Source organism: Pelodiscus sinensis, unplaced genomic scaffold, assembly GCF_049634645.1.
Source record: "Pelodiscus sinensis isolate JC-2024 unplaced genomic scaffold, ASM4963464v1 ctg38, whole genome shotgun sequence".
Taxonomy (NCBI): Eukaryota; Metazoa; Chordata; order Testudines; family Trionychidae; genus Pelodiscus; species Pelodiscus sinensis.
Window position 1 is genome coordinate 592238 of NW_027465857.1, and position 14911 is coordinate 607148.

The 14911-nt window shown below is 56.0% G+C and overlaps 1 long non-coding RNA gene across 1 annotated transcript; it reads right to left on the reverse strand.

The window, feature by feature from the left end:
* Positions 1-4667: 4667 nt before the first annotated feature.
* LOC142823920 (uncharacterized) lies at positions 4668-14162 on the reverse strand. Its single transcript, XR_012898980.1, has 3 exons — positions 14079-14162; positions 10228-10512; positions 4668-8164 (listed from the first exon to the last, which is right to left on the reverse strand). It is a non-coding gene; the product is annotated as an uncharacterized LOC142823920 (long non-coding RNA).
* Between the last annotated feature and the right edge of the window lie 749 nt (positions 14163-14911).

Genomic DNA, 14911 nt, shown 5'->3' on the forward strand with positions numbered 1-14911 from the left:
GGGCGGGATTTGGGAAGGGGTCCCCCGTGGCAATCCCATCGGGCTGCGGTGCCTCCCGAATGTGGACTTGGGGGTCGGAAACAGGAAGGGGGCCCGCGCCGACGCCGGGCGCAAATGGAGAGGCAGGTGTTAATGCCTCGGCGTCGGCCAGGATGGTATTTTCTGCTGGGCCCCCAACGGAAAAGGGGGATGACTGCCCCGCCTCAGTTGCTGGAGAGGGGGCACCCCCAACCCCGGGACCCAGCCGCTCGGCGCCAGCCGTCGCCCCGGAGGGCTCGGCGGCATCCGTTCCGGCGCTCGAGTCGGCCGGGCCAGTGGGCAGTATCAGGGGCGCCCCGAGTGTGAGGACGGGGTCAGCCACCTGGGACACGGGATCAGGGAGAGGAGGGGGCGGCGCCACAGAGTCGCCGCCCAGACCGAGGCCCGCTGGCGGAGGGTCGTCCTCCCCCTGGGTGAGCAGGGTCAGACCCAGGGCCTTGATCTCCTCAAAGATGGAGCTAAGCTCCATCCCCTCGGCCCCGGAGCCTTCCCCTCTGGCTGCCAAGGCAACAATTACCTCAGCGGGGACGGAGGGGGGCTCAGTTGGAACCGGGGCCGGGGGGGCTCCACCCGAGGCCTCCTCATGGAGAAGCTCCGCAGGGGGGGGGCGTCGTCGTCCCCCCTCGCCGCCACGGCTTCCTCAGCCGGCGCCTCCCGCTGATGCTCGTCGGGGGCGCACTCGGCAGTGCCGGCCCCCCTCGGGATCTTTTGGAGGGGGGCCTTCCCGCCCTCCTCGTCGGAGGGGGGGGATTGAGTCCGCAACCGGCAGGCTTTACGCTTGCCCCCGACAAGCGTCCAGCCCTCCGAGGTGGAAGTGGAGGGCTGGTCAGCAAGGGCAAGGCCGGGGGGCGCTTTCGGTGTTCGGGGAGGGCGTTGTGGTAGGGGTGGGAAAGAGGGGAATACCTCCACCCGGGGGCAACCGCGCCACCCTCTCCCCCTCGGGCCCCGCAGAGATAGATCGAGTAAAGGCGGGGCCCGCCTGCCCGCTCGGGCACGCCGGAGGAGACGCCTCCGGCTCCCGAGCAGGGCCATCGGTTGGAGGAGGGGCGGCCGCGGATCTTGGACTACCAGGGGGGCCGGCAATGGTGGGGCCGTGCCCCATCGCCCGGCAGAGGAAGCACCGGGTCTCCCCCGAGGCATAGTGGATTCAATAGTGGGCTCCCTGGTAGGGCACCAGGAAGGACCCCTCGAGCGCCTCCCCGCCACGCGCCGCCGGCAGCAGCTGAAGCTGTACCTGCCGGCGGAAGGATAGGACGTGGCGGAGGGCGGGGTCCTTGCAGCCCAACGGGAGAGGGCTGATAGTTGAAATGGGTTTCCCCAGAGTGGAGAGGGAGGGCAACAGGGCCGCATTAGGGAGGAAGGGCGGGACGGAGGTGAGGACCACCTGTACACCCAGGTCCTCCAGTGGTTCGAGGGGCACGTGCACGCCCCCCACCACCAGGCCCCTCTCCACCGCCTCCTGGGCGGCGGCCTCCGAGGCAAGGAAGAACACCGCCTTGCCATACATCTTAGAGGCCGCTACCACGGCCGAGGCCCCCACCACCCTCGCCAACGCCCGCACGTATGTTTCCACGTGGGGCGAGGCGGCGACCAGGAGGCAGCGGACGCCGTGCCTCCTGGTCAAGGTGGGAAAGGGGCCCCGGCCACCAGGGATGGAGCTGGAGGCGGCAGTCGGGGCTGATGACATGGCAGGTGAGGGGGCGGCAGCGGCCACCTGGGCGTACGCTCTGGGGGGCTTGGTTGGATCACCCCCAGAGCCGGTGGGGGGAACGGCAAGGGAAGGAGGGGCTGTGGCAGGTGATAGGGCCACAGGGGACGGGGCGGCCTCGGCCGTGGTGGGTTTAGTCTTCGGGGCCGGGCCTTTGCCTTTCTTGCCAGCCGAGGCAGAAGGTCCACCTCTGTCGGGGGGGCAATGGCCGTGGCAGCGGCGGAGCTCAGGCTGGGGGTCGGGAGGTCAGCCGCAGCGGTTACTTGGGCCGATGGCAATGGTGGGACCGAGGGACCAACCCGGGCAAGGGTCTCCTCCATCCTGCAGGATGGGTGGAAGGAGGTACAGATGGTAAACGGAGAAGGGAGGGGGCAGGGGTTAACCACTCCTCCCCACAAAGCGGCAGGCATGGGAGGAGGGTATCAATGAAGGGAAGGGGTGGGGGCGGAAGAGGGGAGGGCACTGGGTTCAAGAAAAGGACAACGGTGGGAGGGAAGGGTTAGCAGCCACTCCTCCCTGCTAAAGGAGGAGGGCGCTACTGCAAGGGAGGGACACACGAGGAAAAGGAGTACACAAGTGGGGGGGGGAGGAGAACCAAACACTCCCTCCCACCAACTGATTTCAGGGAGGGAGGGTTCTGCCAGGGGTAACGGAACAGGGAGCCTAGAAGGCCAGCAACCACTCCTCCCCGCAAGGCTGGAGGCGGAGGAGGAGGGTGCTGGCAGGGCAGACAGGGGGCAGGGTAGCGGGTACTGGGCGGGGGCTGGCTCCTCCGGCTGCACTGGGATACAAGGGGGGGCTATGGGGCTGTTGGGGAGGTGCAGTGTACAGGGGGACTAACTAAAAGGGGGGGCACAAGCGCTCGGGGCGGGGGGGGGACAAGGCAAACTGGGTAGTGCTCAAGGCTGGCAGGCGGGGAAGGATAAAATGGAGGCAAAGAACAACTGGGTGGGGCGGGGCGGGGCCCACACACTTCGGCTAGCTGGGGCGGGGGCGTGGCTGGTAAACTTGGGAACAGGTGTGGTGGGTAAGTGTCTTTGGGAAGGGAGGGAAAGAAACAAACTAGGCTAACAGGGAGGGGCAGGCAGTGGGGAGAAACCAAGCTGCTGGGGTAGGGTGGGTGACCAGGGGTAAGGGTGGCCCCCCAGCCAGATGTAGCTGAGGGAGGGGGGCCAAGTCCAAGGGGGGGGTGGGGAGGGAGCACACCCACGAGCGCTGTGTGGGGCTCGACCTCGCCCACCGCTGCAGCAGAGTCCCAGGTGGAAGGCAGGGCAGCAAACCCCGCCAGGGGGAGAAGAGACAGTCCAGGTGGTGAGGGATGGTGGAGGGGGTGGTGGCGGTGGGGGGTGGCAGCTGGACTAGGGGGAGGGCCCTGAGCCTCTCCCCCAGCCCCCCTTTCAACAGTTCAGTTCACCACCACCCCTAGAGCAGATTAAAAAAGCTCCGTCTTTAAACAAACCCCCTCCACAGTTCCAGGTGGTGGTGATCTCCTCTTCTCCCCCTCAGCGGGGTGCAGCAGAGGAAGGTCTCCGGGTGATGGGTGCTGGTGGGGTGGTCCTCCTCCTCTGGAGCGGTGGAGGGGAGAGGGAGGGCAGCCGGCAGGCCCCCCCTCTCCCCTCAGGCAGCAGCAGCAGCAGGTGGCGGTAGTGGTGGTGGTGGTGGGGTGCAGCGGCTGGAGCGACGTCCGGGGAGCAGGCCTAGGCAGGTAGGCAGGTGGCTGGGTGGGTGGGTGGGTGGGGAGGGCTCCGGCTGGTGCAGGAGCAGGAACCAGCGGGGGGGAGAAGGAAGAGGGCAGCCCCTGCACCCTGCTGCCTCTCCTCCTTCTCACGAGCGTTGAATGGGCACCCACTGAGCCAGGTTGAGATCTGGTTTAGGCCTCTCTCAGCGGCCGCCCCGAAGGCCAGCAAGGTTTCCCTGCCAGGGGTATAGAGACCTGGTCAAGCCAGCCAGCAGGACTACCCGCAGACCCAGAGGACTGGCCCGAGCCGGTGGACCAACTGGAACCCTGATGGTTGCTGGAACCCTGGGCCCAGATGAGCCTGCGGGATGCTGCAGAGCTCCAACCTTTTGACTCCTGGATCGGGCTGCCCGGACCCTGCTGGGATGACACCGCTTTTGACTCCCTGGCGGACCTGCTGGAGGTACAGGTACCGGGGAAGGGGGAGATAGCACGGGCTGAGAGCAGCCCTCAGCCAGCAAATTGTGGGTGGGAGCCCTGCTGAGCCAGTTGCGGCTGCACGGCTGCATCCTGGGTTGGGGTGCAGTGTAGTGGGTGGGCCTGTGCCCCCCCTGCCACCCACTCGTCGGGTGGCAGTCTCCCCCTCACCGCTGCTGCAGGTGCACTACCGGCCTCGCTCCGGAACTAGAGAGCTTCTACAAACATGTGTGTTTGAACTTATTGCCCAGCGGCGCGGGCCTGAAGCAAGGCCGGGCGCACAAACTATTTCCTTTTAATCCCGACCTGAAGCAAGGCCGGGAATAAACTCGCTGCCCTGAACTATTGTAAGGCACGGTAGCACAGTAGGACAGGCGTATCACCCCATGCCGGAGACGGGGGTACTGCCTTCTGAAGGCCTCCCAGCCTATCACACTCCCCCAGAAGGGGGGGAAGCTTAGGCTGTTGTGGACATTGCCGGAGGGCAGTGTCCTGAAAGGATCCCGCCACCTGCCAGCACGTCTAATTCCCCAACCCGACGGCAGGTGGCGCTGTGGCGAGTGAGAAGCCGCTACAGATGGGTATATCTCCATATATTATTTTTTCATCAAAAATGATGAGGTCTGCTCTTCGAGATCACTAGTTGATTTGTACAGACTTGCACATGACGGTTTGCAGGCAACCTTTCCAAATGTAGAAACCATTCTGAAAATATGTTTAACAATACCTGTCACAAATGGTTCTGGTGAACATTCTTTTTCTGTATTGAAACAAGTTACAATTTATTTGCAAAATGTGATGAGTCGGGAACATTTGACAAGTTCAACAATATTGACAATTGAAAGTGCCTCTTTACAAAATATTAGTTACATTGACGTAATTGACAATTTTGTAAAGAAAAAGTGTAGAAAGAAAGCTATCTGAATAATTTTTTTTCATATTGAATAAGTTTCTTGAGAGGAAGCTAAGTTTTGTTTTTCCATTCATGCGTCATCTGTACATTTTATTTGTACACATTTTTCATGTTAGCTTAATGCAAATACAAGCTTTCATCTAGACCAAAAGGTCTCAAACTGTGCTCCAAGAACTCCATTCAGGTGGGCTGAGGAAAGGTTATTATGTTTTTTTATGAAGCGTTCTTATCCAACGCACTTTACAATAGTGAGCTCATGGTACAAACAATATTTAGAAAGATCATTAAGTGGTCCACTGAGACCCTCAGCAATTCAAGTGGTCTGTGGAAAAAAGTCAGATTAAAAAAACAATCAAGGTACCTCACTTTATTTTCATTTACTACTTATTACTTATAGTATAGGAGGTAGATGAAGAAAAAAGAATGAATATGGGAGGGGCAGGAAGAGTGAATGTTCTTTTTCTTGGCTGGGGCCCCAGGGTGGGGCCAAAAATGAAGCTGAACACAAGGCCCCACTAACTCTAAATCCACTACTGTGCTGAGGTCTAACCTAGTCAAGAACTGTAAAATCTTTTTTGTTTTTTAAAATAATCAAATGCACATTCTACCACCATTCTGCACTTGCTCAGTCTGTAGTTGAACTGCTCCTTACTGCGGTCCAGGCTGCCTGTGTATGGCTTCATGAGCCACGAAAACAAGGAGTAGGCTTGGTCTCCAAGGATCACTATTGGCATTTCAACACCTCTGATGTTAATTTTCCATTCTGGGAAGAAAGTTCAATCTTGCAGCTTCCTGCACATTTTCCAGAGTTACTATCATTTGTAGCAGAAGGGTATTGATTGCCTTGGCTACTTGGATCATAGAAGCCCCCACTGTAGATTACCCCTATCTGAACTGATTCCCAACAACAGGGCTACGTCTACACTGGCCCCTTTTCCAGAAGGGGCATGTAAATTTCACCTATCGTCGTAGGGAAATGCGCGGGGGATTTAAATATCCCCCGCGGCATTTAAATAAAAATGTCCGCCGCTTTTTTCCGGCTTTTAAAAAAGCCGGAAAAGAGCATCTACACTGGCCCCGATCCTCCAGAAAAAGTGCCCTTTTCCGGAGGCTCTTATTCCTACTTCAAAGTAGGAAGTGCAATGTGAGGAGCACGAGCGTGTATAGGTGGTCTCTGGGCATGGTTCGGAAGCAAACCAGCTGCAAATCTGGCAGCTGGCTAGGAGTCCAGGGGTGGGGAATCCAGGGGGGCCATCAGAACAGGGGCCCCATAACAAAGGCCGGAGGGCTTATAGTGAGGGCGGGGCGGGCCCTCTCCCAGGGCTCGCTGCAGGAAATTGAGAGTGGGCTGCAACAAAGCTGCCTTCACCTCCTGGAGTAGGCGCAGGGGGGTTCTCAGGGTGGAGAGCCCCACGCGCTGAGCAAGCGCTCGGGGATCCACCCAGTCCCCCCTGTCGTAGTCCAGGAGGTCTCCGACCGTGGTGGTTTCTGCCAGGATCAGCCTCCGGCGCACCGAGGGAGACTCCGCCACCTGCACGCACAAGGCTGGATTGTGGAGCAGGGGCTCCGCGAGGAGGTCTGCCCCCTCGGAGGCCACAACAGACCTGGTCGCCGAGAACAGCTTCCAGGTCTGGAGGAGGTCCTGGTAGAATTCCGGCAGCTCTGAGAGGTCTCGCGGAAGACCCCTCGGGTGGATAAAAAAGAGCTGCCGGTCGTATCGGAGCCCTCGGAGGCGGCAGAGGAAGGCACGCGCCAAAAGGCTCCACACTGAACCACCTGCACTATACAGGAGTCTCTGCAGGGCCTGTTGGTGGAAGGTCCGGACCCAGGTGCACACACAGACCAGGCCCTGGCCCCCCTCCTCCAGGGGAAGAGACAGGACCCCTGCAGAGACCCAGTGCAGTCCCGGCCAGGAGAACTCAAGGGCTATCCTCTTTAGCCTGGCCAGGACCTCTGGGATCGGGCTCAGGGTGTTGAGCAGGTGCCAGAGCATAGACAGGACCAGCACCAATGCCCTCCCACACAGAGACACTGGAGCAGTCCTGTCCATCTCTGCAGCCGCTCACCCACCCTGGCCTCCAAACCCTGCCAGTTCTCTGGTGGAGGGGGATGCGTGGCGGATAAAAAGTTGCCCAGATAGAGCAGCGGACCCGCGCTCCACCTGATGGCCTGAAGCACGGGTGGGAGGGAGCCTGCCTGCCACCCATCCCCTACCACCAGGCCAGAGCTCCTGACCCAGTTGACCCAGGTGGAGGAGGCTGCTGAGTAGATCGCTTGGCAGGCCTCCGCCCGTGCCAGGTCGCCCGGGTCCTGGACCATGAGGAGCACATCATCACAAGCATCAACCTCTGATAGAGGAGACAGAGGAAGGGCTTGATCTCCAGGGCGTACAGCTGGCCTGACAGCAGACACCCCTGACGTAGTCCCCGCCCAAAGCTGACCAGCTCGGTGAGGGTCCAATTGAGCCTGACTAAACACTCCGAGGGTGTACAGCACCCAGAGAAACCCCACAAAATGGGGCAAGAAGCCAAAGGCCTGCAGAGTTCCCAGGAGATACCCGTGGTCCATCCTGTCAAACGCCTTCTCCTGGTCCAGGGACAGGAGGGCGAACGACAGACCGTCCCTACACACGAGCTCTAGGAGATCCCGGACCATGTACAAATTATTGAAAATACTACGGCCCAGGACGGTGTAGGTCTGGTTGGGATGGATCACGTCCGCCAGCACGGACCGCAGTCGCAGCGAGATGGCTTTTGCTACAACCTTGTAGTCCGTGCTGAGGAGCGAGACGGGACGCCAGTTCCGTAGGTCGCGGAGGTCCCCCCTCTTCGGCAGCAAGGCGAGCACGGCACAACAGAGGGAGGATCCCACTCTCCAAGGACTCGGCCCAGACGTTGACGAGGTCTGGGCCGAGGACGTCCCAGAACACGCGGTAGAACTCCACGGTCAGCCCGTCCATGCCCAGGGTTTTATTGTTGGGCATGAGACGGAGGGCTTCCGAGAACTCGGCCAGAGTGAGAGGCAGCTCTAGCTGGTCTCAGTTGCCCTCACTGAGTATCAGGAGCTCGGTCCAGAGCACCCTGCAGGCGTTGGCTTCAGTTGGATCCGAGGAGAATAAACTGGCATAGCAGAAGCGGGAGCCGCGATCCATCTCCCTAAGGAGATGTCTGTGGGATCGAACAAAGGAACCCCCGTCCCGGTGGTCCTTGAGGGCCCGGAGTTCCTCCTGCTTCTCCTGGTACGCCTCGCAGAGGGGTGGAACCTCGGGGGCGGACGCCAGGCGCCTCTCAAGCTTCAAAACCTCCCGCTCCAACTGCTCTATCGCTGCATCCCTCCGCCGGCTGGCACCCTGGAAGTAGTGATGGCAGAAGAGCCGGGCGTGCACCTTTCCCACATCCCACCATCGCCACGCCGATGGAAAGGCTAAGAGTTCCACGGCCACCAAATGGTGGTCCATGAATGGGGCCAGCTGGACACTGGAGGAGTGGGCTCGTGCTAGATGGAATCGAGATAGATAAATGCAGTCCAACTGGGAGTGGCACAACCAATTGACCCCCACCTGGATGATTGTGAAGGTGGTGATGTTGTCCGGGTGGTGGTCGCACCAGACATCCACCAGGGAGTGATGATCCACAATCTCCCTAAGGATGCCTGCCATGACCTGGCAGTTATTGACTCCTGCACGGTCCCAGTCCCCTTCCGCAGCCAAATGTAGCTGACTGAGGGGGGCCAAATCCAAGGGGGTGGGGGGAGCACGCCCATGAGTACTTGTGGGGGCTCAGTCGTCGCCTGCTGCTGCTGCAGAGGCACAGTCCTGGGTGGTGCTTCAGGCAAGGCAGCAAGCTCCACCAAAGGGTGAGGAGAAAGTCCAGATGTTAAAAAAGGGGGAGGTTGGTGGAAGGGGTGGTGGGGAGTAGTTGGAATGGGGGAGGCCTTCAGGCACACCTCCCTGAGCAAGGAGACCCCAAACCCTTTGTGACTGTTTGTTTGTTGCCCAGCTTGGAACCAGGCCTGGGCTCCTTGAACTAGTGAACTGTGTTGCTTGCTGCCTTGCCCTGACCTAGGGCCAGGGCTTTCTGAACCTTATAAACTACCCTGCCTGAAGCAAGGCAGGGGCCTCTGAACTCACAAACTGACCATGTTGTTTGCAGCCCTGCCTGAACCAGACACAGGGCTTCTAAAACTGCTAACCTTAAGGGTTTGTGAACTCCCCCACCCTGAACCAGGTCCAGGGCCCCTTACCTGTGTATTTGGGTGCTGCCCCACCTGAAGCAAGGCCTGGGTTTCTGACCTCCAGGCTAATGCTGACTGCTGCCTGCCCTGCATCAGGGCCAGAGCTTTGTAATGGTTGGGACTGTGAAGGCTTACTGCCCTGCCTGAACCCAGCCTGGGCCCAGAACCCCTGAATAGCCTGGGTTTGGTTGTTACCCTGCCCCGAACCAGGGCTAGGGTTTTTTAACTCTTTGCCTCTTGCCCCGACCTGAAGCAAGGCCGGGTTATTGAACTATTGACTTGGGGGTTTATTTTAAGTGGCTGCCCACTGACCCGGAGGCGGAGGAACTGCTCCGGGAGGCCTAACCAATGTACATGCCCCCACTGTCAACTATGGGGATGATTTTAAGTCGTTCCAAGAGCTTTTCAAGAGAGTGGCTGACACCTTAGAGATCTCTCTCTCTCTCAGATATGCTGCAGACGCAACACAAGCTTACAAACATTCTGCACATATCTCTCCATGCAAAATTGGCCATCCTTATGGCAACATGCTCCCTACACCATTTATCTTTAAAGATGGCATTCCTGGTAGTAATAACCTCAGCCCACAGAATGAGCAAGATGGCGGCCCTGATGGCAGAACCACCATTCATAATCTTTTTTTAAGGATAAGGTCACAATGAGATCGCATCCAAAATTCTTACTTAGGGTACATCTAAACTACATGGCTCCGTCGACGGAGACATGTAGATTTGTTTATTTGGCAAAGGGAAATGAAGCCGCCATTTAAATAATCGCGGCTTCATTTAAATTTACATGGCTGCCGCGCTGAGCCGACAAACAGCTGATCAGCTGTTTGTCGGCTCAGCGCGCTAGTCTGGACGCTCCCCTGCCGACATGAAAGCCTTTTATCGACATCCCCCGTAAACCTCATCCTACGAGGCATAAGTGGGATGTCGATAAAGGGCTTTCAGGTCGGCACGGAACGTCCAGACTAGCGCGCTGAGCCGGCAAACAGCTGATCAGCTGTTTCTTGGCTCAGCGCGGCAGCCATGTAAATTTAAATGAAGCCGCGATTATTTAAATCGCGGCTTCATTTCCCTTTGCCTATCTGTCTAATCTACATGCCTCCATCGATGTAGTCTAGACACACCCTTAAGGTGTGCTCCCCTTTCCACCTGAATCAGACAATATACTTACCAGTATTTTTTCCAAAGCCCCACGCAAATGCATTTGAAGCTCAGATGCACGCCCTAGATGTCAGAAGGGCTCTCTCCTTCTACATCGACAGAACCAAAACTTTCAGATCCTCTTCTCAACTTTTCGTCTCCATTGCAGAGCATATTAAGGGAAAACAAATTTCATCACAGATTGTCACATTGGATCACAGAATGCATTGCTAATTGTTATTCGCTGAACGACTTACCTTCACCAATTCCAATCTAGGCACACTCCACAGGAGCGGTTGCCACGTCCATCGCTTACCTGAGAGAAATTCCACGGTATGACATATGTGCAGCAGCCACGTGGTCTTCAGAAAACACTTTTGCAAAACATTATGCACTCCCTTCAGGACCCCTCCAGCATAGTAAACTAGCAAAAGCTGTATTACAAATGGCATACTTACCTGATCTGAAGTCCCTACCTCCATAGGAAAATATTGTTTTGAAGTCACCTAATGTGGAGCACCCCCAGGGATGCCTCTCGGAGAAGAAAAGGAGGTTACTCACCTTCCTGTAACTGACGTTCTTCGAGATGAGCGTCCCTGGGAGTGCTCCACTACCCTCCCTTCCTCCCCTCTACTTCGGAAAGCCCTTATGATAACATCTATAACACATTCTTTGCCGGGTTCCAGATAGAGAAGGAACTGAATGGAGGGTGGGCCGCGCATGCGCGATGGCAGCGGGGAAGGCTCACATGCACCGCACATGCGCAGCCCCCAATGCACTGCTAAGAAAAATCCATCGAAGTGCTGGGACGCTCAACACCTAATGTGGAGCGCACCCCCAGGGATGCTCATCTCGAAGAACATCAGTTATAGGAAGGTGAATGTAGGGAATAATTCTGGACACACTGGGTGCAGGTGAAAACAAGCAGAGGATTTATTGGTTCACACAGCTGGTGGAGTACTCATCAGGGGTTAACCTGGTGAGCACTCCACCAGCTGTGTGAACCAATAAATCCTCTGCTTGTTTTCACCTGCACCCAGTGTGTCTGGAATTATTCCCTACAGTTTTGGGGCTTGTCCAGGATCCAGGAGTTGTGAGCTGATCAGGGATCAGAGACTGATACCCAAAGAGGTGAGTACGTTTATTTACCACCTCATTAGGCCTGGGTTTGAAGTCTCTCATTCCCTCCAGACACATCCTGGATCCATTGCCGTTTGAGGCACGAGACACATGGACGTGTGTGAACCAAGCATAGAGGCAGGCCTGAGGGGACAAGCAGACGAGGGCAGTGTACTGTTTGAGCTAAGGGGCTGTTACGGAGGGACTGGATAAAACCACCAGGGAGTTATTGAGCCGTACATTAAGCTCAGAATTGACTGGGTACGCAAGGCGGCAGGCAGTACGAACTGGTGGTCCACTTCCTCATTGCACGTAACATTGTAAGACCTGATGGAAGCCCCCCCAACAGGCACGTGACGTATACACCCTCGAATAGTGCAGATCCCCAACCCAGCTGGCAGTGGGAGGGTGTCAGCAGGCACAGTGACCGTGTGGTATAAGCTGTATACGGAAGTATAGGAGGGAAAGGCTGACCTACGTAGGGGAAAACTCATCCCCTGGGGGAAACAGCAAAGCTGTGTACAGAGAAAAGGGAGGGAGAGATTCCCAAGGTTCCCAGGTGTGTGGATGTCAGTGGCTGTGACAGCCAAGGGAGGAAAGCTGCGCCAACCTCCATAAAACCCAAAACCCCAGTGCTTGATCCGGGGGGGGGGCTTGTGCTCACGAATCAAGGTTGGAAAAGAAAAGGAAAAAAGTGAAGGAAGAAACACGTTAGTAATACAGGCAGGAGCAGAGAGATAGAAGCCATGACATCGCAGGGAGAAGGGGGAGCTAGCCCACAGGAACATCTAGACTACAAACAAGCACCAGAGAGGGATTTGGTCAAGTGGGGAATTGAAAAGGAAAGTGGAAACACCAAGAAGGTAGTAATAACGTTGTTAAAAACCCTCACATTAGAAGAGGAAGAAATTAAAGCCCTGAGGGATGAGATTGAAGCTCAGAAAAGCAAAAATCTGCCCTGCAGTGAGAAATGTAACTTACAAGCAGCTGCAGCACCTCTGTGCCAAAGGAATGCACTAGGAGTGAGAGGAAAGGATTCTCATCTGGCGCCATACCAACTGCACCACCTCTCCCAAGCTTAGGGGGGGAATTTGGCCCAACATTACCCCCTCTACTCCTCTTTATGCCCAGCCCTATATGGGCCCTTACCACATATTACTGAAGATAGAGAGGAGGCACAGAAGATAATTGAAAGGGATCAGATCTTCCCTCTGGAAGAACGGGCTCTAGTTACAAATCTGTCCGATCCAAAGCGAAACACCGAGTCTTGGAATAAGCTTACTAGATTAGGGGAAATGGTCCTCCAAATTCTGAAGGAAGGGATGTCCACTGACCATCAAGCTGTATTGGCCCTGGGCGTTTTGGTTGGAAACGCATACACAGACATAATGAAGTGGAGTATGGATTTACAGAACAGGAAGGGAAAGAAAGTAGCTTCAACCAACACTATAAAGGCAGCGGCCACATTCCATCCAATTCAGGCCACTCTCTGCTACACCTGCGGGAAGCCGGGGCACATAACACGGGACTGTGGGCACAGAAGGAAGCCCAAACTTTATAACAACTGCAAAAAGACTGGTCACACTAAACCAGAATGCTGCCACCCTAGAGGGGGGAAGGCAGGACAGTGGCCGAGTAGGAGCGCCCCCAGCACACAGGACACACACAACCACACGCAGGAGCAGGAGAAACTGCCAAGTAACTCCAGGAGATTCTTAAGCTCCGTGCCAGCAAATAATGTTTCATAATACATGAACAGGGAGGGCAGCCGGGCAAATTATTAATAAGCAGCCAAACCTTCCCCTCACACACAGTTATATTTGGCTTGAAGGCGTGGGAGGAGGAGGCCACCTTAAACCAGCTAGTGGCAATTGAATTTGAAGATGTAATCATCATTGGCCCCGACAAGGAGACACAATTGGTGACCTAGATCTATCAAGTTTGAGGAAGTAGTTAACCCCAAAGCCAGCATAGAATGAACTGTTTCAGCAAAAACCCTACAGACTTTGAAGTAAATTGACAACGTTTACAATCTCTTAATTTCGCTGTAAACAACAAAACACCGCAGACTCTGCTGCATCATAGATGTTATGAAACCCCTATACTAAGAAGTTTAAAATTAGTAATAGCTAACTGCAATAATACATATTCGGATTTACCTACTGAAAAGAATCAGGATGTGTGGGGGCTAATTGGAAAACCCACCCTCCTTACTAAATTAATACTGGACAAACCTGTGTCATTGGGAAAAGTCATTTAGCAGGAATCAGGACGGATCATAAGAAGGAAAAAGCATGTGAAAGGGGAAGGCAAAAGGTTTGGAGCCCTATGGGCATAGTGGAAGGAATAAGGAAAGTAGAACAGACATTGGAAAGTTACTAGGAATGAGAAACGTTTTCTTTGGAAGGACGAAGCAAATGATTGAGGGTATGTGTACGGGACCACCCGCGTCCGCGTCCCCCAACCCCCAAGTAACACCTCCTTTTGGCGTATTGGGTGCCTTTTAGTTTATTGAATTATGCGCTTTTACAATTTTCAAGATGCGCCCGGTTGCCCCCCTGCTCGCTGGGGAAGGGGGTCCGGGCCCACCCTCCCTCCGGACCCCGACCCAGGGCCCTAAGGTCAGGACATGCATTCCTGCCTAGCGGAGGGGGTTGAAAACCCCTAAACTCCCCCGCTCTCGGGGTCCACGCCCCCGCCCTGGGTCACTTCTTCCCCGGCAGTGAGCTGCCGCTAGCCTGGGGCCCCCGGGTTAAGACTCACCCAGGGTCTCCAGTAGTCGGGTCCGTGAGGTCCTGGCTGTGATGCTACCACTCTTCGGGGATCCGTCCCCTCCTCTGGCCCGGAGTTCCATTTTAAATTTCCCGCCGGACGCGGGAGGATGACGCTTCCCCCAGCGTCATCACCCGGCGACGCCCCTGGGCGTCGCGCTGGTGACGTCACGGCTGACGCCACCCTGGCCGTCCTTCCGCCCCCGCCGGTGTGCTCCCCCGCGTTGCGACCTCGCTGGGACGCCCCTGCTCCCCGCCCGGGGCTCCGCGCGTTTTTTCGCCCTGGCGAGGTGCCGGCCCCACTTCCCCGTCCCCGCGGAGACGCCGGGGTTCTAGGGAGGGGCGGGGCTACCCCGCCACAGTATGTGAAGGTGAGAAGTGGACTCCGTGGGAGTGTGGAAGGAATTAAGCGATGGTTGTAATATGTGAAGGGAAACCTGCTTTAAAAATGACGCCTCGTTTCTTTGCAGCCTCTTCCTTAAGCACTGTGCAAACCATCTAGGCAAAGAAACAATCAAATTTAAACATTTGGCTACAAACACTTTTGTTAAATCTGCAAAGGGGATTCTACTGAAACTTCATTGGTTAACTGCATAAAAAAAACGAGCTGTATATATTGTAACTATTTTGTAGGTTTCAAGTGAACTAGTTTTATTTTGTTTTGGATAATGCCCTCTTACTTAAAATTGCAAACAGACAAGGCACAAATTGGGTAGTGCTTGTGTTGGGCATTCAATTCTTAAGGTTAAATTTAACTCTCTAGAAGCAAATTATTATTTTAGGAATTCAAGCTTTGGAACTTTACTGTCTCTGTTCAAGGCTGAG